The 27,276-nt window shown below is 35.5% G+C and overlaps 1 long non-coding RNA gene across 2 annotated transcripts in view; it reads left to right on the top strand.

Moving 5' to 3' along the window:
• Positions 1 to 6,101: 6,101 nt before the first annotated feature.
• Positions 6,102 to 27,276, top strand: part of LOC144614942 (uncharacterized) — a 38,708-nt gene continuing 17,533 nt past the window's right edge. Inside the window, exons 1-3 of one of the 2 annotated variants that reach the window (XR_013553264.1) lie at positions 6,102 to 6,171; positions 6,261 to 6,379; positions 8,895 to 8,989. This is a non-coding gene — a long non-coding RNA (uncharacterized LOC144614942). Of the gene's footprint in view, positions 6,380 to 8,894; positions 8,990 to 27,276 lie in introns of both variants that reach the window. The other variant, XR_013553263.1, reaches the window with a different exon arrangement.

Consider the following 27,276-nt stretch of genomic DNA (forward strand, 5'->3'; position numbering starts at 1 on the left):
GGAAGATAAGCATCCATCAAATAATTATGGAAATAATTAATTATAATCATCTCTATTTCATACCTTTTCTCCTTAATTCTTCTCATTGAGAAATATACCGTACACTTGGCTTATTTATCCAGCATATTGTCTGTCCTTCCCACTATAATGTCTGTTTTATTCCTTGCTGAATCCACCAAGATTAATGCTTCACATATAATAGACATTCAATGAAAATGTTGAGAAAAATGCATGAATTATAATTTTAATAATCACTCTGAAAAAGTTAAGGATACTATGTGAGCCTATAACATGGGGGTTAACCTAGTGTTTTATACCAAGGATAAGAGAAAGAGGTCTCATTGTATATAAAAGAGAAATGAAGGGACTGGTCATATAAAAAAATGTAAGGAGGTAATTGACGTCTCTGAGAAGACATAAGAAACTTAAGTGCTAAAATTGAGGTTAGAATATAGAAGGAGAAGAATCAGACGGATGAATACAGAGAACAAACTGACGGTTACTGAAAGAGCAGACCTAGGCCGGCCGACTAGTATGTCCCTGACATGACCGAAGAAAGAGGTTCCCGCTTAAACCTCAGACCACGCCTCCTCCCCTTGAGTAACTTATGTTTTCTAAGAAAGCAGGCTACTGATTGATGCATTCTTCTGAAGTCTAAGGTGGGAGGAAGGGGAGTATGAGAGGCGTGGAACGTGTGAGTAGAAGAGGGAGGGCTTCTCTCAGGTAGGGGCCAGAGGCAGGAGCCCTCAATCCTGTCCAGGCTTAGAATGACGTGGGAGCATTTTACCCCTCCCCAAACCAATTAATCAGAGTCTCTGGGGATGGTGTTTGGTGCTAGGTATTTATATAGCACAGCAAGGCTGACAGCCAATGGTTAATAGGTGACCAGTGAGAAATGTTCTGTATACACTGAAGCCAAACATGTTAGAGATCCCCAGACACAGTGGTTCTTAAACTTCAGGTGCATCAGAATCTCCTGGAAGACTTGTTCAAACACAGATTGCTGAGCCCCACCCCCAGAGTTTCTGATTTAGTAGGTCTGTGACCACCAGGCCCAACATTTGCATTTTTAACAAGTTCCAGGTGACGCTGATAATTGCTGATCTGGGAACCACACCTTGGCAGCCATTGTTCTATCCTTCCCCAGCCAATCGGCTAAGGCCATGATCCGTATAAAACCTTTGTGCTTTTGAAACCCTCTCCCTCTCCCCCTCCCCCTCCCCCTCCCCCTCCCCCTCTCTCAAAAAAAAATAAGTATAAAATCTGGTCAAATTCTTTTGGAGTTTGGCAAAACCAACTATTTTCTTTGTATGTCAATTAAGTTATAAGTAAAAATAAATGGTGCATATGGCAGAAATACTATCAAAAACACAGTGAAGAATCACGAACTTCATCTCAACATAACTTTTATTAAATCCCAAACTTACAGAGGCTAAACTATGTTTGTTAGAAACAGGCTGGAGAGGGAAAGCTGTGGCATGTCACAGAACAACTTTCCTTCCAAGCCTTCACAGGTATTACAGAGCAACTGAAATTCACAGTTTAGAAAGAGATAACACAGAAAAAGACAGAACAGCTACCTTTTAAAATGGGCCTATTGGAAGAAAAAGGAAAACACTGCTAAACATTTCTGATTTATATTCTCAGCAAGATTTGATAGGATAGTGCCTGTATGCAGTCCAGAGATGGAAATGAGCTAAAAATGAAGATTAGAAGGAAGTATTTTTCTAAAACATGTTATTTAATATAGAGAAGTTGAATTCCTATGTCGAAAACTGAAACAAATGTAATATTGTTTGTCAACTACACTCAAAATATTTTTAAATGTGTTATTTAATACAAGAGGCAGTGAATAATAGATTGCCGTGTCAAAAATTAATGTGATAGAGAAATTATTCTCAAGAAATTATCCTACAGTCCAAAAACAAAAGAAATTTCTGAAAAGTATGAGAAGACATAATGAAATGGGAGATCTATAGGATCTTAGGAGTTATCTCATTCAAGGAGCTGGGTTGGATTAGGAGGCCAGGCAAAGGTATCACAGATCAAGAATATGCACCTTATGTTTTACTCACAATATGACCTATGGTCATTCCAACACTGTCTGAATTTATTCAAATGTATTGATTTAGCAATTGTTTCATCTTTGGTTCAAATAAAGTTACAAAATAAGCTTTAATATTTGCATACCTAATGAGATTCTTTGCCTTCTGATGGATATTCAGTCTTGAGACTAAAAGACAGTATTTCTTTAAATTAATTTTTATCCATTTATCTTGTGATAACTATTGATTTCTCCCATTTCTTTGGTTTAACTGGATATTTTATTTGTTGCCTTTTAAGTAGTATCTTGTTAATGAAAATATCCAGAAGTTCTAAATATTTATTATGTTCATTTAAGTAACAGTAAACACATACCATTTATTGAATGCTTACTATGTGCCAGTCTCCTTTCCAAGTATCCTCTGTGTATTCATTCATTTCAACTTCATAATAATTATGTCAGGTAGGCACTCTACCACTTTAAAAATGAGGAAACCAAGTCACAAAGTTCTAAGTCATTTCTTAGTAGGATTAGGATGTAATTTAAGTCCAACTAGCCTTACTGTAAAATTCATATAACCACTAAACTATATACTGTGAAGAAATTCTAGGAAATTTATTTTGGCCAATTAATTATTAAGAATTTTAATTGCCCACAGTGTAGTATCTGTTGAAATTTTTACTAATTGGCTTTTCAGTTGTTTGATTAGTTTGGTAGCACATTGGAAAGTAATCGAATAAATTTGACCAAATTTTCTTCTATTGACGAAGAGCATACTTATTAAGTTTGATTTGAAGCTTGGTAATCTGAAAATAAAGTGACATTCAATATAATTTTATTTAATAAAATTTTCTATGATATTTAATAGATGGTGATGAAAATTATTACAGAATTTGGAGTCATGACATAGATAACTACACTGAATGAAGCATGTTTCAAACAAAACTTAACATATAAATTTATAACTCTATAATAAATATAACAATGGTTAATTCTAGAATTGACTGTTGAAACTGGATGAGGGCAAATTCAACATCTACATATATTACTTTGCAGTTCTATCTCCTACATGTAGTATAATTTTTTTTAAATTTTATTTTAGAGAGAGAGCATGCAAGTGGGGAAGAGGGAGGGAGAGAGAGAAAGAGAGAAAGAGAATCTTGAGCAGGCTCCATGCTCAGCATGGAGCCCAATGCAGGGTTCGATCTCACGAACCTGGGATCATGACTTGATCTGAAATCAAGACTTGGATGCTCAACCGACTCAGCCACCCAGGTGCCCCAGATGTAGTAGAATTTAGGTACTCTGTTCTCTCTCTCTCTTTCTCTCTGTCTCTTTCTTCCCTTTTTTCTTTATCCCACCAGTCTGTGGTATGAATATGGTTATGATAAGATTAACTGAATCTCACTTCAACCCAAAGATAAAGAGTTGAGAAGAGCTAGGAAGCTAGAGAAAATGAGATGAAATCAAGTAACTTCAATTAATTTTGAAGGGATAGAATGAAAGCATGTTAGGGAAAGTATCAAGGCATGAAATTGGAATAAGCGAGTACATATCATATTAAGGTTTTTTTTTTGGTAAGCCAGACATCTATTACAAAGGCAATGGAGAGTTACTTAAAATTTTTGATCAGGGAACTAATACAAACAATACAACAGAAAGAATCCTGGAAGTAGTGTAGTGTGAGCCTTGAGCTAGGAGTGGTAGAGAGAGGAGTGGTTATAGATTAACGGCGTCATTGGACTAGAGGAAGCTATAAATAAGGCATTTAGTGATAAGAAGTCAAATTAAGGCAATGATATCAGAAGCAAAAAGTTGGAGCACATTAGGGGAAAATTTAGATATATAAATACAAAATTATTTTTATCAGAATCTATATACAGTATTTCTTTTATTTATTTATTGAGTTTATTTATTTTGAGAGAGAGAGAGAAAGAAGGAGAGAGACAGAGGAAGAGGAGAGAATCCCAAGCAGGCTCTGTGCTCTGCTCTGAGCTCCACACAGGGCTTGATCTCACAGTGAGATCATGACTTGAGCTGAAATCAAGAGTCGGATGCTCAACCAACTAAGCCATCCAGGTGTCCCTTTTCCTTCTTTTTTTAAGACAAAATTGCTAATGTGCCATACAATCTTTATCCTCTTTATTATATTCCCAGAGTCTTGACTACTCTGTCATTCTCCATGCATTTTTTTTTCACATTACTGGTTTAATTCTTTCCAAAATGTTAACACACCACTTTAACCACCATGATTTCAGGTAAACTATACTCTATGTATCAGCTGAAGTTCTTTGTTGATAAGTATGAGAACCATCTCTAAGGAGACAGTGAGGAATAAAGACGCTGGGGTTAAAATAAGGAAAGAGGGTCAAAGTCCTATGGATAATTAGCAGGTTTTTAAACTAAGCAATGGAAATGTATTGTAAAGCCAGTGGGAGACCACAAAATCTATAAGGAAACTCAGAAACCAAAGCAAATCTCGGAGGGCTAAAGCTTGGAAATACAGAAAATTCTGGTTTAGAACATTAAGTTATCAGCAATAGAATGAAAAAAGTCCAACTCTGTCACTTTAAGATCAAATTACAATGTAAGCATCTAATGGGCACAATTTGTGTGAAATGCCTAATTGTTATTAAGGGTTAAATCTAAAAATCCGAGCACCTAGAACACAGCCCAAACAATGAAGTCTCTCCAAATAACTTGCTCAATGTTCAGAAGATTCTCAACCTTTGGTTAGAAACAGTAAAGCTGATTACTGTCCGGTCATATTGTATCTAAGGGGAAAAAGGTTAATTCTCTAAAAGCAAATATCTTGTTAGAAATAGGATAAGATTTTGGGCAGCCAAAGAACAATGATTATTCACCATATCTAAAAAATGCTAAGAATACAGTAGTTCTCATTATTTTCAGAGTACTCAGGAAATTCTGTAACTAATGCTAAGAAATCCAGTAGCATTATAAAATAAATACATAAAATGCTTTTTAAAATAAATAAAATAAAATGTGGAGATCAAATTATCTGTTAACAATAAAATTGGTATGTTCAGCTATGATTTCTTCCTACCCCCCCCCCCCACCAATTTCTCTATTTCCTTATTTCTTGATTTTTCCCTACTCTTTTGCAAAGTTAACGTGGCTTCTGAGATACTATTTACACACCCTGCTTTTTGTTCCTGGTTGCAGTTATTCATATATTCCTTTCATTCCTTTTTCCTCTTTGGAAAGCAAGGAAAGAGATTATCTTCTAATCTGATGATAATATTTCTCATGTCATTGTTTCTCTATTTCCTTGCTTCACTCTGGAATTCATCTCCTCCCCCTGCCTCCCTGGTCTAACCCAGCCCGAGTTTATTAACCTTCAGGGTATGGTGTAATACTAAACATTTCCCCAACTGAGTCATGTAAATAAGGGTAGCCTCTACTATTAAAGTTTAACAATTTGCTATTTTGAAACCTTTGCCCTTTGCTAGGTCCACATAAATGAGAAGAAATAGAATAGTGTGAAGAGTAAAATTCTCTTTACACAAAAATAAAAATGCATTATATTATGTAAACATATTATTAGAGTGGTGTTGGTATAATAGCCATGAGGTTTATCCAAAGCCCTGCAATTACTGATTATTATAATATTATCTCTAACTTGTTGAAAAGCAACATGAGAGGAAATGAGAAAACTCATAATAATATTCATAGTTCAGGATTTCTTCAGAAAAAGCTCCCAGTGAATAATGCTTAGATGCAGATTTTACAGGATAAATTTCAGGCTATCATGAAATAGGACAAAGTGAAAGGGACACAGTTCTGGTTCAACGGTGGAAATATCTCCCAAGTAGTGTCCTTGAATGAAGTGGAGAATCTCATACTTCCAATAAATGGGAATGATCAAGCATTTTATCTCAGAGCAGTGAAAAAGTAAAATGTGTAGCAACATTGAAATTCTGACTTAGCTGAGGCACGTTTAATGACTCGTCTTTGCAGCGTAGCAAAGCAGTGAAGGGCTACATGAATTCGGCTTAAATTTCTGCTCTGCTATTTATTAACTTCATGGCACTGGGTAAAACTTTCACTTTTTAATCCTCAATCTCTAACACGGATGTAACAATGCATTCTTTTCAGAGCTGTTGAAGGTATTAATCAGACAATATGTGTAAAGCTCTTTAAAAGTTACTGACACATAACAAATTCTTTAATATGTGAACTGAATATTTGTTTCCAGAATACTAGCCATTGGGACACCTAAGGGACAATGTGATTTAACACTAAAGGCTCTGAAGGACCTGCTAAATGAGAAGATAAAACTTGCAGCAGTGCAACACTGAAATAAAGTACATCAACGTGAGTAATTTTTTTTTTATCAGAGTGTAATTTCCTTAGAATTTTCAGAGAATACATCAACTGAGTCTTGATTTGGGTGAAGTGGAAGTGGTAAAGTTCTCTTCTTTTTTTGTCATTTAAGTTGATTCTATGATGATAATTATACACGTAGAGTTTTAAAAGAGAGCAAGTGGAGCATTTTCCCAGATTAAACAGAGACCATAAAAATAGGAATGAAATAGTATTTTTGTGCCTCTGTCTCTCAGCCACAAATGCAGGAACTCCAGATTTTCCTAACTCATGCTTCGAAGCATTTGAGTTTGTCACATTCGTGCTTCATAGCTAGCACAGATACCACAAGCTGTTCCTTCCTCTTCTTGGTTTCTGTTGTCTCTGGTTGCTTATATTCTCTCCTGCATCTTCTCTTTTCCGGGTATTGTGCCTGGTCGTAACTCAACCTGCTCCAAAAGCAGCCACAAGGGAACATTTCCCTTATTCCACAGCTTTGCTACACTCTTTTACACAGGATACAAAGAACTGTTTCCTTGTCCCCTCAAGTTCTTAAACATATCTCTTATTTTTATTATCTCTTCTTTTAGGGCTCTCACACAGGTTTCTGGGGGCGGGGGTTAAATAAAAGGACAAGCTCAGCGACACATCCCCAGCTTTACTCAGAATTACCTTGCCATTGGAACACTGACCCTCTGACTTGGGACTGACTCATCCTTCTTTTAGAATGAATTCTGTTCCTGATGGTCTAACAGTCACTAATGTAAATAGACTCCTTGGGTATTTCCAACCCCGTCTTACTGACAAGCCAATATGGGATTTTTGGAAATCCTATGGAGAAGCCAGGAGATAGGCTCCACAAACTAAGATTTTTTGCTTCAAAGAAATGGGAAAATTATCTATAGAATGCTCTAATGCTAGCATTGCATGTCTATTGTGTCTTTCCCAACCACTGTGAATTTCAGTTTTCATTTGGCTTGACTTCACTGTTGTATATTTGACCCCACCTCATTGAAATGTTGTTTTCCCTTATCTCTGTCAAAGTCATTCTCTCTTGATTTTCTTTCTGCTTTCTTTCTCAGTTGAGAGTGATAATTTCCATGTCTCTACTTCTTGTCCTGATCATTTTTATAACAAGGATAATATTTATTACTATACATCTGGCTGCCTATTGTATATGTAAACCTTTTTGACCCATGTTGGGTCAAGTGGCCACCTACAATCTAACAACTATGGCCAGGAAGCAGGATCTTACTGTAGAAAGAGCACAACTCCCATGCTGTAATGGAGAAGAGAGGGGTAATTCTAAAAAAGAGAGAGAAACAAAGAGAGAGAGGGAGAGACACAGACAGAGGGAAAGAGAGAGAGAGAGAGAGAATGAAAAATTGCTAGGCTTGCAGGGGAGAGGGGAAAATAGGTGATGGGCATTGAGGAGGGCATTTGTTGGGGTGAGCACTGGGTGTTGTATGTAAGCCAATTTGACAATAAGTTATATTTATAAAAAATAAACCATTTTGAAGGAAAAAAAAGAAAAATTGCTAGAAAGAGGAGGGCTAGTTTCTAATCAGCCATTCAAATAAGTGTCCCATTCACCAAGTTAAAACCAAAACCTAGAGCTATAAATAATTAGCAAGACATGCTGCTTTATATTTTATCTCTTCCTTTCCCTAACTATAATTTAGTTGAAATGACTTATTGGCATGATTAGCAACATAAAATAGACAATAATCAAAGAGAGTCTATCTTAAAAGTTAGCCAATCAGTACCTGAATAAGCAAAAGTTGATAGTACAGCAGGATTTACTAAGTGGTATGCATTGAAGCATTAGTCCCATGAAATGTCCTGGGACAAAATTGTTCCATGGTCATTCACATTTCTAAAAATCAGTTTACTACAGCCCTGTCCTGGAGAGTCACAATACATATTTATGTTCCAAGGGCTTTAGAGAAATATTTCTCTATAAACACCAGGAAATTGTTCACATTCTAAACTGATTCATTTCTAATGATATTTGAACTCACTGTTTTTCCAGCTACCATTTTATGTTATCTTTATAATTATTTCTATTGAGGCACAAGTCCTTTTATGCTCTTCAATCTCTGGATATTCCTCAAATTTAGGGTAAGAGGCTTGGGTTCCCTAGGCAATTTCCAACAGGCTTGGGAAGTTTAATGTGTTTTCTCTAGGCCAAGGTCAGTGTCATCATGTTTAATCAACTTGTTGCCAGACTCTTTAATAAATCCTACCTTATTTAAAGTTCTGGGTACTTTCCTATCTTTGTCTTATTTCTGGGGCAACTAGGGATTTTGGAGAAGTGTGATGTAATTTAACAAAAGAATATTAAACTAGTTTTCAGGCTTAAGGGTTAAAAATGTATCTTGGTAGATTTATTTATAAGAATGCCAAGTTCACTTCTGTTTTGGACAAAGATTTTATTGTCCAAACTTTGAAACTTTATTGAACCTTTATTATGTTGATTTCTGCTAAAGAACAAAAAGACATTCATGGTATAAATTATTTTTTATAGGGCAAGGCAGGGGCAACAGAATCATCTGCTACATCTTGATTTCTCATTAGACTCCCAATTCTGATGGGAATTTCCAATATTGACACGCTAAAAAGGTATTGTTGTTGTTTTTAACTTTTTGAATAGTTAACATGGAAGGTGATCTCTGTTAAAGAGTTAGGCATACAGGTATTTCAACATATATTAAGTCATCATGTTATAAAGCATGTTGACACAAAACCTGCAGTGTCATAGGAAACTAAGAATTAATGTATTTTGCATAAAAAGGAAAATGGAATTTAGCCAAGACAATTGCAGACAGCTGCAATACAATTTTATAGTCAGGTTGGGTAGCTTCTCCTTTACTGGTATTTGGGTCTGAAATGTTACTTGTGAGTCACCGAGCATAGAGAAGGATCTTAGTGACCCGGAGAATACTCCTTGTCAGGTGTTTTCTACTGTGTCAATAAAATGGAGTCATGGGGCCATCCCACAATGTAATTATGCAATTGTGAGAAATTTAAAGAGAAATGTTTGAAGATTAAAGATTGGAAAATACCAAATGCTTCCATTGTGATGGAAAAAACCCATGTAGCTGAAAAATAAAGGATATATCCAAACAGGAGCCATAAATAAGTCATCAGCATAGGTGTAAATCATGTCCATGTAGATATTGTAAGACAAAGAAACACATGTAGAATGCAAGGAGGAAGTATTTCTAAATATGAATATAGTTTCAATCAATAAAGAAAAAAATTATTGCTATAATCTATCCATGTGGCTCTGTAATAAAAGAGTATAAAATTATTTGCAAAAATTTGTTATAATAGTTATTAGGGTTCTTATGGAATCCGGTGACTTTCTAATACCTTTGGAAATATGCTTTAATGGTTAGATTTTATCTGTCTCCTATATTTATTTTATGAGAACTTTGATCCAGTTTTATTCTTTTTGAAACTGAAAATTCTTTGGCTAAACTTCAGGAACTATTTAAACTTCATCTGTATCTGAATCTAACAACTTTTTATATTCAAATTCTTTATAATCTTGGTGTTAGAGGGTAGGGGAATGAATGGGAAAACAATTTATCTTTATTTATATATTCAAATATATATAAACAAATATTCTTGCCACTATGGAAAAAGAGATGAACAAGAGAGACAAATTCCCTTTTCTCACAGAGCTCACTTTCCATTGAGGAGACCAAGCAGCTAAATGTGTAAACCAGTACCAAATTTAAGCAAAATACTAATAGCTAAGAAAGAAACAAATAAGATATGTATTACAGGCAATCTCTGTAAGAGGTGATGTTTGAATATCAGCACAGCTCCAGCTATGTGAAAAAACCTGCATAAAAGGGTACTGTTTATCGGGAACAGCAAATCCTAAGACCTCAAGAAGCAAAATAATTTGAGTCCATTTTAGGATCAGAAGAGAGTCTAGGGTAACTAGTACCAGGAGCGAAAAGGAGAGGGGTATGAAATGAGTCTTCAAGGAAGGCAGAGACAGGTTATTATAAGGAACTTGCATTTTATTGCAAATGCAGTGGCAAACTATTGAACTTCCTGGTTAGACTTCAGTGGTTAAGGAAACTAAATCATAAGTACTTTAAGATGTCAGATAACACTTATAAAGATTATGCATTATTTTGTGGAAGATTTTTCTATGACAAAATCTAACATTGATCTTCCATACTCTATGCCATTGCTAAAAATATGAGGGGATCTTAGTTATGAAGTTAAGTATCATTATTATTTTAAAGGATATCATTTGGAAAGTTAATAGTAACTTTTGAAATGATGAATTTTATAGATCATGAATAAAGAGCAGTCTATGTGGGGGAAGTAGTTGTGGGGTAAGGATGTGAAAAGGTTTAAGAAGTTAATTCATTTTTATTGTGTTGAGATGAACTGAGAAAGACTTTCTGAAATAGAGGTTAATAATATTCATTATTTTATATATGCTTTAAAGTGCATTAGTTGCTAATTTAATAAATTTGGCAACTATAGAAAGGTATAAAGAAGAAAATAGTAACCAATAATAACATTACTTGTCAGTCTTTCTTAATCATGGTAATATGTATTTGACAAGATTGACATTTTATAGGATATTAAATTTACAACCTAATTATTATTTTTATTATTATTTTAAGTTTATTTATTTATTTTGAGAGAGAGTGAGCATAAGCGGGGTAGAGGCATAAAGAGGGGAGAGAGAGAATATCCCAAGCAGGGTCCATACTGCCAGCACAGAGCCCAACACAGACTCGAACTCACAAACCATGAGATCATGACCTGAGCCAAAATCAAGAGTCAGATATTTAACCAAATGAGTCACCCAGCCACCTTCAACCTAACTATTTTCATTTAACATTATATTTTTCATGTCAATGAACATTCGTTGACAACACCATGTTAATATGTACATAATAATTATTCTTTGGTAATACAATGATTCACTTACTCATTTATCTGTCTTGATTTATGTTTTCTTCTTTAACCTAGAAGGGGTTTATGAGAAATTGTTTCTCATAGCAATTTTTTAATTTTAAAATGTGTCTGACTATATTATTTTTTTAATGTTTATTTATTTATTTTTGACAAAGAGAGAGAGACATCAGGAGAGGGACAGAGAGAGAATCCCAAGAAGGCTCCACTCTGTCAGCATGGAGCCTTATGTGGGGCTCAAACTTGAAGACTGGCAGATCATGACCTGAGCCAAAATCAAGAGTTGAATGCTTAACAGATTGAGCCACCCAGGCTCCCCTAAAATTTATCCCAGTGTATTAGAAGACACAGGACCAAGGGCTCCTGGATAGCTGTTGGTTTAGCAGCTCACTCTTGGTTTCAGCTCAAGTCATGATCTCACAGTTGTGGAACTGAGCCCCGCATCGGGCTCTACTCTGAGAGTGGAGCCTGCTTGAGATTCTCTCTCTCCCTCTCTCTCTCTCTGACCCTCCCTCACTCATGCATGCAAAATAAATACATAAACTTAAAATAAATAAATAAGAGAAAACAAAGGGCCAAATCCTTGTTGGTGGAATACATTTCTTTTAGTAAGCATCACAGTGACTAATAACACAACCTCAACAGTGACAACAAAAATTACTAATGACCCAAATATTGGAACGTATTTTATATGTGTGTGTCAGAAAAATATTTTTTCTGAGGTGTTCTCCCCCCTTACTTCATACCTAGTGTGGCTTTAGAGGTTATATATTTAGTGTGGAATGAGGTGGGCGACGTACATTCACTGATTCTGAATTCAGAGTATAATTCCCAACCACCAAGACGATTCCTATATTTCTGCTTTCCAAGGCTTGGTCCTGTGAGCCCTAATCTAATGGGACACATTTTAAAATAAAGAACCGTCATTAGTAAGAAGATCTTTCTGGAGGCCAAGATTAATGCTACAGTTTTTATTAGAGATACCTGGCTTCAGTGTAAGGGTCGAATGCCATTTATATATTTAAAAATATTATTTATCATGTACTGTTTGTCAAGAAAGATAATCTCTGCCTTGGTGGAGGCTTTGTTCTAGCAAAGAGGCAGGAATCAACCAAGTAATCAAATAGTTACCAGGTGTCTTAGAAAAGACATGCGATACTATGAGAAAGCCTAACAAGGAAACTGTCTTAGCCTGAGGAGGGTCAGCTAAGTGTTCCTTAAGGAAGTGGCATCTGAGCTGGGATCTTGAAGAGAAACAGAGGTTAACTGGGTACAGAAGAGAACCTTCCAGATAGGAGGAAAAATAAATTAAAGGCTCATTGCTTAAATAATAACTGTTATGAATCCTGGGAGGAAAGTGTTTTAACTAGCTCAAATTGCTACTTTAGCTTTCACTAGAGTCTAGTCAGTTTATTAGTCATATTTTATGCATTTACATTAAATGGCGATCTAATCTACTAGGCAACCAAAACTGACTCCAAACGGTGACATATAAATATTAGAATAAGAATCAGCACTGGTTTTTTAGTGTTTCTTGCTTAAAGCATTTGAACCAGAGACGCATTTAAAAGAATAAAGACCCATGCTTTGTACAATATTACATGTCTATAGTATATAACAATAATTATGGGGAATTGGGAAGTACAAATACAGAATCACTGCTTTTAAGACCGTTTTTAGCTACAAAGATAGGTTTTTTTAAGCTTTTTGCTCACAGTTTATCGCATCAGTTAGAAGACAAAATGACATGTCTTTCTCATGGATAAGTAACATCTAGAAATATGCTTACAGTCATCATCAACATGAAAGACTCCCCTTTTTTTATTTTAGAGAGAGAGAGCGAGAGAGAGAACACAAGCAAGGGAAAAGGGCAGAGGGAGAGAGAGAGACTCTTAAGCAGGCTCCTCGTTCATCACAGAACCTGAAGCAGGGCTCATCCTAAGACCCTAGGATCATGACCTGAGATGAAATCAAGAGTCGGACACTCAACCAACTGAGCCACCCAGGTGCCCCATGAAAAGTTCTTTAATATGCATTTTAACCAAAATATCCTGAAATGCCAATTAATAGGAGCAGCAGTTGGATTAATAGTAATAGGAGTGTTAGTTATAATTGTTACTATTTATTCTGCGTTTGCTATGAATTTCTCAGGCTAGTGTTTCATTGCTAATGCTTACAATTACTGACCAAGACAGACACTATGATCTCTGCTTTTCAGAAAATACCATTCAAATTCAGACATGTTAAGTGAGCCACTCAAGATCACACAGAAAGCAGTGGAGTGAAAACTCAGCCCTGGTCTCTCTGGATCTCTATTCCAGACCAGTTCTGCTTGGACCCAGGGAACTTACCTAGTTCTGGTTGTGACGAAATCATTTCTCTCTAGATAGCTCTCCAACTGCTTTCATAGCTATAAAATAGTAATGCCCTATTTGCATCCCTTGTATTTCAGATTAGATTAAAGCAGAATTCACTCCAAAAATTATGCAAATTTTCTTCCAAAGTTCTAGACTGGTGTTGAAGAACATGTTTATTAATTAATGTCTAAAGAACATTAATGTCTCTTTCTCTCTCTCAAAATAAATAAATGAGCATTCTAAAAAAAAATGTTTCTTGAAAGACAAACTGTTGTACAGAAAGTGGTGTTATTATGTAAAAATAAGTAACAATATTTACAAGAAACCCAATATGGTACTGCTTTTGATCATCATTTCCTTAGTTTTTGAAATATTAACCTGGTTCTAATAATCTCCAGATAATGAGGAATGTTTTCTAAATGGAAACAACAGTTAAAATAGATATTAGATTCTATTTTCAATGGGGTAAGTCACTGAGCTAGAAAGAAGGGAATTAGAAATGGGATGCAACAGAAGTTTATTATAAAATAATACAAGGATTTATTAGCAACAAGGGTCATACCCAATTCAGAATAACATACAAGTTCTATAGAAAAATATAATGTAATATCCTTTCAGCTGGATAGGGGCAGAACCAATAATTAAATCCATGTATCTAATCCAGGTTTGCTGTTTTTATCCATGACTTTAGTATATTCTAGACTGACATATCAATTTTATTGGAAATAGATGAACCAAAGCTCTCACACATACAAACTTAACAATATCTGAGAATTTAGTCTGGGTAAGAGAAATAGGTAAAAAATACAATAATATTTAAGGAAAGATGGAAAAAACAAGCACTAACAAAAACCTGTTCTCCTCTAGGTAAAATGGACTATAAACAGAAAACATTATAAGAAGATACAGTTACAATTATAATAATTAGGAAGTTTTACTTTCTCACTTCAAAAACACTAGTGAAGGAAGCACTGAAGGAAAAATTGTTACCTTTTTTCATTTCTACAACAAACAGTATGAAAATGAGACAAATAAAGCTACAATAATCATGACAGTGTGGCACTGGCAAAATAATACCCAAATACATCAACAGAACAGAATAGAAAGCCCAGAGTAGATCCACATAGATAAAGTCAACTGATCTTTGAAAAAGGAGCAAAGGCAATACAATGGAACAAGGATAGATCCTTCAACAAATGGTGGTCATCCACATTAAAAAAAAAAAAAAAAAAGCAAATCTACATACAGACCTTATACCCTTCACAAAAATTAACTCAAAATGGACTATATCTAACTGTAAAACACAAAACTATAAAATTCCTGGAAGATAAGAGGAAAAAAACCTATGAACTTGGGTGTGGTGATGCCTTGCCATATGCAACACCAAAGACATAATTCAGAAAAGAAATATTTGAATAATGAAGCTGGACTTCATTAAAATTAAAAACTTCTGCTCTGCAACTGACAATATGAAAAGAATTAGAAGATAAGCCATGGATTAGGAGAAAGTATTTGCAAAACACATCTAATAAAGAACTCTTACCAAAATATGAAAAGATCTTTTAAAACTCAACAATAAGAAAACAAATAGCCCAATTAAAAAATGGGCCAAAGACTTGAACAGAAACCTCACCAAAACAGATATATAAATACAATGTGTACAATTTGTGTGTGTGTGTGTGTGTGTGTGTGTGTGTGTGTGTGTGTGTAGGGAATTAGAAATGAGATGCAACAGAAGTTTATTATAATATAATACAAGGATTTATTAGCACATGAAAAAATATATAGCATATGAAAAGATGGTCCACATCACAGGTCATCAGAAAAACACAAATTAAAACAATGAGATAGCAGTACGTACCTATTAGAATGGCCAAAATCTAGAACATTATATCAATAGCAAATGCTAGTGAGGATGTGAACCAACAGGAATTCTCATACATTGCCGATGGGAATGCAAAATGGTACAGACAATAAAAAAGTGTTTTAATTTTTTTTTAGAGCTTACTTATTTTTGAGAGAAAGAGAGGGAAAGAGACAGAGCACAAGTGGGGGAGGAGCAGAGAGAGACACACAGAATTTGAAGCAGGCTCCAGGCTCCAAGCTGTCAGCACAGAGTCCAATGCGGGGCTCGAACTCATGAACTGTGAGATGATGACCTGAGCCAAACTCAAACACCTAACCAACCGAGCCCCAGTACAGCTGCTTTTGAAGGCAGTTTAGCAGTTTCTTTCAAAACCAAACCATACTTTTGCTGTGTGATCCAGCAAGCATGCTCCTTGGAATTCACCCACAGGAGCTGAACTTATGTCCACACCAAAGCCTGCACGTGTACATTTATAGCAACTTTATTCATTATTGCCAACACTAGGAAGCAATTAAGATGTCCTTCAGTAGGTGAATGCTTAAATCAACTGTGGTACATCCAGACAATGGAAGATTATTCAGCATTAAAAAAATGAGTTATCAAGCCATGGAAAGTCACGAAGGAAACTTAAATGCATATTAGTAAGTGAAAGAAGCCAATATGACAAGGTTACATACTGCATAATTCCAACTATGTGATATTATGAAAAAGACAAAACTATGAACACAGTAAAAAGATCAATGGTTGCCAGGGGTGGCAGTAGGGCAATGTATGGCAGGGAGAGATGAATAGGCAGAGCACAGAGGATTTTTAGGGTAGTGAAAATAGCCTGTATGATATAATGACAGATATATGTTATTATATACTTTGTCCAAACCCATAGAATATACAACGCAAACAGTGAATCCTAAGGTAAACTATAGACATTGAGTGATTATGATGTGTCAATGTAGGTCCATCTTTGATTAAAAAAAACCAAAAAAACAAAACAGGTACCATTGTGGTGAATGATGTTGATAATGGAAGGCTAGACCTGTGTGTGTGCAAGAGATACATGGGAAATCTCTACTTTCCTCTCGATTTTGTTGTAAACTTAAAACAGCTCTAAAAAAAATGTTTTAAAAAGAAAACAGGTTTTCAATTGGAAAAGACCCAAATGCCAGGCAAGGTGAATGAAGAAAAACCCATACCTAAAACTGATCAGACCAGCACTCCTTGATTTTCCTCTCTAAACCTGTAAACCCTTCTGCCTCTGTGCCCTCTTTTCCTTCTTCCCATCCTGTTATGAAGGAGAATGCAACCATCCCCGTCTCAAAAACTTATCTCTCACTATACCCTGGTCTGAGAATTCACAACTGCTTATGGTCTTTGCTCCTTCAGTTAGCCCCTTTCCCTCCAGCTGTATCATTTCCATCAAAGGCAATTATGTTTTAGAATTCCTACCCTAAAGCAACAATAAAATCTTCCTGGTATTTACATTCTGCCCTAAATTCTATCTCAGTTCTCAGCTCTATTTCAGAATTTTCCTTTGTGGTAATTTTTTTTTTTTTTTTGAAAAAAGATATCTTTCTCAATCTTTCCAGAATTTTTTTTAAAAGGAATTGTATACTTATATTGTATCCAGTTCCTTTCTTCTCATTCACTTCTCAGACCATTTATGTCTAGAATTCACCTCCAGAAGTCCATTGGCACTGCTTTTGTTAAGGGTTAAGAGGCCAGATACTGCTAAAATGAATGAATTTGGTGTTTACCTTACTTAGCCTCTCATCAGAGCTTGACACAGCTGATCATTTCTTCCTTCTTAGGAACTTACATGTTCTTGATATTTTTTTGTTAACTCATTGCTTTTACTTCTCAGTCTCTTTTGCTGATTCCACCATTCTTACCAACCTCCTAAATGTAGGCTTCTTCAGGTTTTTCACTCTTGTTGGTGCCTTCCCTTTCTGTACTCTCATTCTCCATAACCTATCTCATAGCTCCCTTGGTGTAACTACTACAGACGTGTTGTCAACTCCCATATCTATATTCCTGGTATAGACATCACTAAGCTCTAGAGTTGTGTATCCAATTTCTTCCCTGACTTCTCAACTTACATATCTCAAGTTATATATCTTACCAACATTTAAAATTTAAAATGTTCAAAACATGAAATAAAACTTGGTTCTCACAATCTACCCAGTTGCTCACACCAAAAACTCTAGGAGCCATAACTGGTTTCTTGCTATATCAATCAGCAAACCCTGTTGATTCTTTCTCTAAGGTATATCTTCGCTTTCCCTACCTCTCTTCATCCTTTTATGTTTAAGTAATCTCTAACCAACATGGGGCTTAAATTTTCAATGCCAAGATCAAGAGTCACATGTTCTACCAACTAAGCTAGTCAGGCGCCCTCGTCATCTCCTTTATTACAGTTATAGTGACTTGTGCTATTATGGTCTCCTTCAGTTACACTGTCCTTTTTATAAACATAATGTCACTTAGTCCTGCTAATAATCATGTAAGGTGGACTAAAGAGGAAATGGGCTCATTTAAGATAATTAATTTCACATAGTAATTTACTTCACATAGTAAGTAGTACAGATGAAACGCCAAATCAGTGCTCAAAAGTATGTGAACAAATGATCACTAACATTTTGATTACCTGCTAAGTGTTACACATTTTCCACATCTAATTTAATCATCATAACAAGAACATATAACTGTTATTATATTACAAATAAAATAGGAGATTTAAGCCAGTTGTCTCAAATTATGGTTCCCTTTGCTTCCACTTTCAACTTCCTTTTCATTTCTTTCCATTCTTCTCAATACCACCAAAGAAATTTTTTAAAAACATAATTCCTATCATGTCCTTCCTCTGCTTAAAATCCTTTAACAGGTCAGAATTGGTTATAGAATAATGTCCTTATCATGGCACTGAGATGCTTTTATAAACTTGTCACTGCCTTCCTTTCTAATCTTATTTCTTCCTACTTCCCACCATATCTCCTGGATTCCATCCACATATCAACTGCTTTTGAGATTCAGTTTGAACAGGCTGCACTCTTTCTTTCCTATATGTCTTTATCCAAGCTGTTTATTCTGCCTTGAAAGTTCATCCCGCATATAGTAGTCATTGTAGTTGCTTTGCTACCATCTCTTTTGTTTCTTTCAATAGCCACCCCGAATATCCAACTTCCCTGGTGCCATGGTATGAGTTTGGCCAGCTCTAGCTAATCAGCATGATTTTACACCCTAGTTGGAGTTTCTAGTTCAGGTGACGCAATTAGAGACAGTAGGACATAAAGTGAGATTTATGTGAAAAATATTTCCCGACTCTTCTCAGGGGATTCTACAAGTAACATTCTGTCTTCTCTTGTAACCGATGTGTAGTTAGGAAGCCATTTTATGAACATGAAGGAGAATGGGTTTTAAACTGAAGTTTGACCTTCAGGAAGGCAGAAGGTTACACCAGATCTTTCCATAATGACATTACTAAGCTGCTGAAACAAACCAACACTGAAGCTAACTTTACCGCTAGACTTTCCAGTTATGTGAATCTCCTTTATTGACAGATTTTTCTGCTACTTGCAACTGAAAGCAGCTAAATATTACACACATTTTATCATAAAATGTCACTAACGATAGGCCTTCCTAACTTCTCAGTTGAAGCTAAATATTTTTTTTTCCTCAGTAAAAGTTTCTTTTGTATACCTCTATCAAAGCCTGTAGTACATTGCTTAAACTATTAGTTTGCTTCCCCAGGAGACCAAACACCTGAAGTGGAAAGGATTTCATGTTATTTGCTGCTCTATGAGTTTGTTATCAGACTGTGCTCATAAATAGCCCACCATCCATCCCCAAAACACTTTTATTTAATGCAATTTCTCAACCTCCGCACTATTGATATTTTGGACCAGATACATCTTTGCTATAGAGGGCTATCTTATGCAACCTATAATATTTAGTAGCATCTGTGGCCTCTACTCATTAGATGCCAGTAACATAACCCCTCCCCACCATGTGTGATAATAAAATGTGTTTAGGAATTGCCACATATTGCCTTGGAGGTAAAATTGTACAATTTGAAAACTATTTACCTAATGACTGAGAGCACAAATTTTATTACAAACATCCTTACAGGATAATATTGTATCCATCCTTAAATACAGACAGAAAGGGCTAATAATCCCACAAAGGGCAAAGTAAATTGTTTTCATGCAAAACTACTGGTTTGGTTTGTAATAAAGCAGTGTGAGGGTAAACTCCTCCTTTACTGGGTACAGGATATGATCTCACACACCAAACCTGCTTTTCTCATAAGCCGATCCCCCTCCAGAAACTTCCCATTCCAAAGGGATGGGTCAGTTTCATCACTGAAAAAGGAAGGACCAAAAAGAGAAGACAATTTCTTATATGTAAGGAATATCAGATTAGGTGCCTGTAACAGAACTTGGCACTAAACATCTTTCATCACCTCCTTGTTTCTTACACATACCCAAACTAATCCCTAAATGGTTTCTCTCCATTTAGAGTGAGAGCTTTCAAACTGTTACTAATTATAAACTTCTTCAGAAGCAAGGTGTTTTCACTGAGAGTGAACGTGCAGGTACTTGAGCCCACACAACCTCCTTGGCCTCGGGGCAAGCACTTCTGTCTGAAACGCCTTCTCTAACAGACAGGATGATGAAAACGGAAGCTGTAGAACTGAGTGAGCCAAGCCAAAAACCCTGTTTGGATGATTAAGTGTTCTCTAATACATGAAGAATTCAGAGAAATGGGGCAAAGTGAATGCACTTCACTATGATCTGACATAATAATCTACAGTCCCTATCTTTATGTCCAAACATACTTTTATGTATGTATTGTACATAAAATTATGTATGTATGTACTTTTATGTATTCAAGTCACTCCTTGAATATATCATTTTGGTAAATGTGAAAATTAATTTCTGAAGGTGAGATCTATAACTTATAATCATCCATTTTGACTTTTCTTTTTCTCCATCTCTTAGGTTGAAGCGAAACAATGTTTGCCTTTGAATCTAAATGTAGTTTTAATATTAATTTTCATATGTATATTTAAAAGTTACAAGACTTCAACTAGAAGTCTTGATTCCAAGAACAAGGAAATTAATGAAAACCATAATAAGTGTATACAATGTTAATAATTAAGGCCATTGATATGATTAAGAATGATAATTGTGTATGGTATGGTTAATTTCCTCAGATACGCCAGGAAACAATATAATTTTAACAACTGATCTACCCATGGATGGAATGTCTATATTCTCTCTATATGGGGCGCCTGGGTGGCTCAGTCAGTTAAGTGTCCAACTTCGGCTCAGGTCATGATCTCGTGGTTCACGAGTTCAAGCCCTGCATCCAGCTCTGTGCTGACAGCTCAGAGCCTGGATCCTGCTCAGATTCTGTGTCTCCCTCTCTCTCTGCCCCTCCTCCTCTCTCTCTCTCTCTCTCCCCCCCCTCAAAAAAAATATATATATAAAGAAACATTAAAAAATTACATTCCCTCTATAGAAAAGAGATGTTTACATTAAAAATTAAATCATGACCATAAAAGAATGTCCCTGGAACCTGGAATAGAAGACTGTAATGGGCATTTTTATTATTTGCTTTGTAGATGGTAATATTCTTTAGATTAGCTTGGGGATAGATACTAAGTCTGTTTTTTTTTTTTATTTTCCTAGATTTCTATGAATATTTTGAATAGTTAACAGAGCCAAAATATTAACTGATATAATAATTTCTCACTATTCTGCTCCCACATCCTAATGCATGTGAAGGCACTTGTCTCTACCTTTACATCCTATCTAATAATAACCATCCTATCGACTAAATTCCTATAATATACTAGCATGCATATATTATGCCAATAATTTACTCTCTCCCCAAAAGAACTCTGAGATAATACTATTATTCCTATTCTACAGATGAGATAACTGAGTTTGGAGAAGTCAGCAGCTTACACAAAGTCACATAACTTGCAAGAAACAAATCATGTTCTTTCTGTGAAGAAAGGCAATCAGTACCTCATCCATCAAATAGATTCATAAGCCAGAAGGAATCATCTGGGGCTTTGTGTTCCACTAAAAGAGGAGCCTTATTATTGAATATGTAGGTGGCAGGCACAAAGCTGGAGGTGAAAGCTAATAAAACTTCAAATGAACTTACTTAACAAGCTGGAAGAACAGACCCCAAATCAACAAGATGAAATTATTATAAGGATGGATGTAGTGGCCTGGACTTACCTTTAAAAAACATCCATTACAAACAAAATCCATAAAGAAGTAAAGAATGGATGATCAGGTTGGGGTGAAGCCTACTCTCACAATAATCGTTGGTCACGAGCAGTCGCTTACCTAGTCAAATACCTAGGCCACTGGAGCCTCATGGTGTTTATAGCATCCCCTTATCTACCAACCTAGTAACACTAGCAGAAATAAAACTGATTCACTTAGCATGACTGGTTCTTTTGGAACTCATGCTGGATTCTCACTGGAAACTACTTTACTCAAGTTTCCCTAAGCTATCCATTTAATAATATATTCTAGAAATTTTTCCTAAGGATTGATGTGAGGTTTACTAGTTAGAAATCCCCAAGCTCGGGGTGCCTGTGTGGCTCAGTCGGTTAGGCAGCCGACTTCAGCTCAGGTCATGATCTTGTGGTCCGTGAGTTCTAGCCCCGTGTCGGGCTCTGTGCTGACAGCTCAGAGCCTGGAGCCTGCTTCATATTCTGTGACTCCCTCTCTCTGACCCTCCCCTGTTCATGCTCTGTCTCTCCCTGTCTCAAAAATAAATAAACATTTAAAAAAATTAAAAAAAAAAAAAAGAAATCCCCAAGCTCTATCATTTTCTTCTTTTTAAAAGTATCAGAACAGTTCTTTTTTGGACTTCTGCCATCTTCCTACAATTTTTCAAAGACTACCATGGAGAGCTTTATGTTCACTATCAAAGTACTTTCAGAAACCAGGTGGTAATTCAACTGGACCTGTAGTTTGAACACAGTTTAAAGTTATTAGTTATAGGTTAGGAAAGAAAAAAATAAGTTTTCTTTCTGTGACTGTTAATTTTAGTTCCCCATTCCTAAATAGTAGGCCTCATTGCCTAATTATTATTATTTTGAAAATCTAGGAAGGAAGAAAAGAAGGAAGGAAGGAAGGAAGGAAGGAAGGAAGGAAGGAAAGAAGGGAGGGAGGAAAGAGAAAAGAGAAGAAAGGAGGAGGAGGGGAGGAGGGAGGCAAGGGATAAAAAAAGAAAAAAAATTATTTAACATCATTTGAAATTCTCCATTCATTATGAACTTCAAGATGCCATAGATATAGCCTCTCAAATTTCATGCTATTCACAGATTTCTAAGTGAGTTCTGCCTTGTCATAATTAAACCTAGAGAAAGAATTTCTCTTACCACTTCTATTTAAAACATTAAATTTTCAAAAGAACAAGTCAAGAATATTCATAACTACTATTACTCTGATCATAAGGACATAAGATATCTGATTAGAGGGAATCACCTATAAACACTACATCTTGTTTATATACAATAGTGTGTAGCAGTGAAAGTGTCTTAATGCAGAGAATCTGTTTCAAAATCATCTTAAAAATAACCAACTTATTCAAAACATCTTTTTACTTCTAAGAATGTAGGCACAGAGCCAAGAAGCTAAGGACTGCTGGTGCTAATATTTAGGAAGGTTAGAAAAGCCATTCACAAAGAAAACATTTGTGAGTAGTTAGTACAAATTTCCCCTTAAAATGTATCTGTTTTTGTCTGCACTTGTAATGAAAGTATTTTCCCATCTTGTCACAAAATTATTTTAGAACACCAGTTTAAAGGCAATATTGATGTTAACACATCATCTAAGAATGGCTCATAGTTGGCATATAAATGTACCAGAATAGTTGGCCATTTAAAAATACAGTCATGGGCTGCCTGGCTGGCTCAGTCAGTAGAGCATGCAACTCTTGATCTTGGGGTTGTGGGTTCAAGCACCATGGTGGGGGTAGAGATTGCTTAAAAATTTTAAAAAAGGGGCGCCTGGGTGGCGCAGTCGGTTAAGCGTCCGACTTCAGCCAGGTCACGATCTCGCGGTCCGTGAGTTCGAGCCCCGCGTCAGGCTCTGGGCTGATGGCTCGGAGCCTGGAGCCTGTTTCCGATTCTGTGTCTCCCTCTCTCTGTCCCTCCCCCGTTCATGCTCTGTCTCTCTCTGTCCCAAAAATAAATAAATGTTGAAAAAAAAAATTTTTAAAAAATCTAAAAATATAGTCAATGTTTATTTAAAATCTGAATATTGTTTACAAAAATATAGTGGTGTTTCTTCTTTTCTACGTGCCCTGATTTATTAGGTTCTTCCTTGTCTCCAGTCACACCTCACATTCTTAATCATCACACTACAACTCTCATTCTAAGAAGTGATTCTAAATTCCATTTCCAATCTTTTTTCTTACCCAAGATTTAGGCCTCAAAAACAATCTCTTCTTCACTCCATTCTTCCAAAAAGCAAGAAATAAGGAAGAGAATCCTATTGTTTATAACCTGGAAAGATTTTATGTGCTGTACCTTCTAGCCCACTACCTTACTTTAGCCCTCTCATAATCTGTCACCAAGATCATAAAAATAGCCTTTAACTGGTCTCCTACTAAACAGAATTTTCGCATTCTTATCTAATATCCACACTGCCATATCTGATAACTTTCTTATTTTAATCCTCCATTGGATCCTCCCTGTTGCGGGCAAAACAAAATTGGAACTTATTGGCATTGCAATTCATAACTGTTCCCCATTGATATCCTGAGCCTCACATGGCTCACCTCTATGCTCCTACCCCCCATAAATACATCCTCACCTGAATATCCTATGCTCTTTCACAACCAAGTACTTTTGAGTATTCAATTCACTTGGCCTGGAAATTTGTTCTTCTTCTCTACATATATCTTCTGATTCTTCAAATGCACTGGAAATATCAATTCCTATACAATTTGATTTTCTTCAGAACTAACCATCTACTCCCCTTTGCTTGCAGCTCTCTATAGAACTTATAGAATATTAATTCAATACGGTTAGAAAATCACTATGATAGAGATAGATAAATAACATAGAGTGGAAAGGCGAAAGGAAAAACCAACTCTTGATCTTCTGAGTTCTGTAGACTATGAGTTCACTGAAGGCAGCAACTTAGTTTCATTTATTATCCATTCAGTTGGACTTACCTTTGAGACATGGTGAGTGTTTAGTACATATGTATATTTTTATTATATAGTCCCTTTTAAATAAAAAACCCTGATTACTAACCTTTATCAATGTTTTAACATTGGATTTCATGTACTTATATTTTCTTCCAATTGTGTAATGTGCTCAAGCCTAGTCTGCCCAATAGAAAGACAGTAAATTCCTAGAGGTGAGGCATCCAAAAGATTCATATTGAATTAAATAATAATCTTACACTAAACAAACTACCTTTACCTCAAAGTTAGTTTCCTGAACTAAAGTTTTTATTATTTTTGTGTGAAAATACCGAAACTTGATGTAATTTTTACGTGGTCATCGCTCAGTCTACTTGGAATGTGATTTGAATATGTTAATGATTTGGAAAATTTTTTCCAAGATGATGCATGAGTGGATGAATATCACAGAGTTGACACAACAAATTGAAATAGCTCTCATTTAAAGTTACAGTGTAAATCACTAGTTATATGATAATCAGAAATAAAGTAGAAAACGTAGCTATCCTCACCATTTTAGAGTTTGCAACATTACCATAGTTTATACCAATTTAAACAATCTGAATAAAATCCTATCAGAGTTTTTTAATAATGTAAAGCTAGGTAAATTCTATTCTTTTATGAACTTTATCTAAAATTGACAGATTTTAATCTTTTTTAAGATTAAAATACTTTAAAATGACTCCCAAGTGGGCTTAGGGCTTTTCAGTTTCTTTGGTATAAATTTAAGAGAAATATTATTTTCAATAACTTAGTATTTTTGATTGTTTAACTCTGGCTGAAAATTAACTTAATGGTTTCCTTGCCACCTAACACTTCTAATTAGAGTCATTTGTAATTTGAAGTATCTGATTATATAATTACATTGTCCAAAATCTTTAAAAAAGTCTATGAAAAAAAGTCTATGATTGATTACAAGAAAACCATCCCAAACCATGCAAAGTTGTTCATCACAATAATTCTATGTACCACAAAGTTTAATATGACTTCAATTTCTAAAAATAAAGTCAATATTATAAAATATTAGACTGAATCTAATGACAGAGTTTGAAAGACTCTGTAGCAATATAAAAATGCTTGTGTGAATTAAATTTGTAAAAGCAGAATATAAAGTTGTATGTTTATTATGAATACAAATATATAAAAAAAATTATCTAAACGTGGATTATTGGAAACTTTAAGGAAGAGATTCCAAAATGTCAGTGATGGTGGTGTTTAATTTATGAATTTATGGAGATAATTTCTCTCCCTGTCTTTATTTCCCAAACTCTCTATAAGGTTGCTTCATGATTATATTAAACTTATAATTTAAAATAATATTTGCAATAATATGTACTCAGTAAACTATTCTAGCAAGAAATCTATTTGGAGCCTAAATTTACCAATTAGTTTATTGCTTTTAGGTACTTAAAGTAACTTAAAATTGTGTTATCTATACTATATTTATAAAGATACAGATACTGTCTACTCACACGTCGTTCTTTTATTTATTTAAAAAAAAAAAGAGTAGACCACTACCATGTTCATTCTGCTTTTTCTTATATTTCCTATTCTACCTGTTCTTCAATTTCAATATCTTTTCTCAGGCTCATCTTCAGCTCATTACAGATATAGATGGGTGGATGGGTCAAGACCAGGCAAATGGAAAGGATCCAGCTTACCTCGGGTTTCTCTCAATGCATGGGCATACTGATTATTTTAAAGATCATCCTTGGGGGCCACTTATATATGTTTCAGACACCAGTGCCAAACACTTAAGTTCATTATCCCCTAAGAAGACCTATTAAATGACTTTTTTGGGTCCCTATTTTATATATGGGAAAACCAAGTGTCACAACATACAGTATATAACAAGTTCAGTATATACACTTCAGTATAAAACACTACAAAGCTTCTGACTTTGGTAAGGTACTTATGTCTTCAACTTTACCTGTTGTTCTCTGGTTCACGGATCCTCATTCTATCCTCTCTATATAAGTCCCTAGCTTTCTGCCAAGGTTTAGCTGCAGAAAGTGAGGGAAGTAGTCTGACTACTTACACAAAATGTCAATCAGTCATCCTGTTTTCTGCCTCGCTTTCACCCTACTTTCACAGGTACCTGGTGCCAATAACTTCTGAGCTTCTAGGGATCTACAGTGGGAAAAAAAAAATTCCTCCTGAATCTTTCATTGTTTGTTTCAGATTCAGATCTCTTGGGTCTACTAAGTTACCACATATTTCATATTTCAGTTTTTAAAATATTGAGCTCTGGGGCACCGGCGTGGCTCAGTCGGTTAGGCTTCTGACTTTGGCTCAGGTCATGATCTCACAGTTTGTGGGTTCGAGCCCTGCATCAGGCTATGTGCTGCCAGCTTAGAGCCTGGAGCCTGCTTCGAATTCTGTGTCCCTGCCCTGCTCGCACTCTGTCTCTGTCTCTCAAAAATGAATAAATGCTAAAAAAATTTTTTTAATATTGAGCTCCTGTTGCTGTTCTTTCCCCTCCTCCTTTTTCTGCTTCTTTTTTTCTCTCTCTT

This window comes from Panthera onca, chromosome F1 (genome assembly GCF_046562875.1).
Source record: "Panthera onca isolate mPanOnc1 chromosome F1, mPanOnc1 haplotype 2, whole genome shotgun sequence".
NCBI lineage: Eukaryota > Metazoa > Chordata > Mammalia > Carnivora > Felidae > Panthera > Panthera onca.